Source organism: Primulina huaijiensis, unplaced genomic scaffold (assembly GCF_012295235.1).
Source record: "Primulina huaijiensis isolate GDHJ02 unplaced genomic scaffold, ASM1229523v2 scaffold198446, whole genome shotgun sequence".
Lineage (NCBI taxonomy): Eukaryota > Viridiplantae > Streptophyta > Magnoliopsida > Lamiales > Gesneriaceae > Primulina > Primulina huaijiensis.
The window spans coordinates 1-412 of NW_027351238.1; the positions used below are offsets into that span (position 1 = coordinate 1).

Consider the following 412-nt stretch of genomic DNA (forward strand, 5'->3'; position numbering starts at 1 on the left):
ATATTCAGAGGCAACCAAGATCCAGAATTTGGTGAAGAATTACTCACAATTTGTTTCATTCCCCATCTATACATGGCAAGAAAAGTCGAGGACTGTTGAGGTATGATTTTTGCGTCTGGTATTCTCTCTTTGTTGCTTATTTATGGTTGTGGATTTTAAGCTCAATAATCGTACACTAATCAACGGTTTTAAATTTTGCAGGTTGAAGAAGAGGAAGATCCAAAAGAAGGAGAAGGAAACACGGAGGTAATGGCCTTTTAGAAGAAACTTTTGACATGTTACTTCTCTATTTTGAGTGAATGGATTTTTCATATAGCCTTTTCTCTTTTACTTCACCCAGGGAGCAAAAAAGAAGTCCAAAAAGACCGTAACTGAAAAATATTGGGACTGGGAATTAGCAAATGAAACAAAA

General features: G+C 35.9%; 1 long non-coding RNA gene across 1 annotated transcript; it reads left to right on the top strand.

The window, feature by feature from the left end:
- LOC140966015 (uncharacterized) lies at positions 1–379 on the top strand. The gene is made up of 3 exons (XR_012173209.1): positions 1–100; positions 202–246; positions 341–379. It is a non-coding gene; the product is annotated as an uncharacterized lncRNA (long non-coding RNA).
- The last annotated feature ends 33 nt before the right edge of the window (positions 380–412 follow it).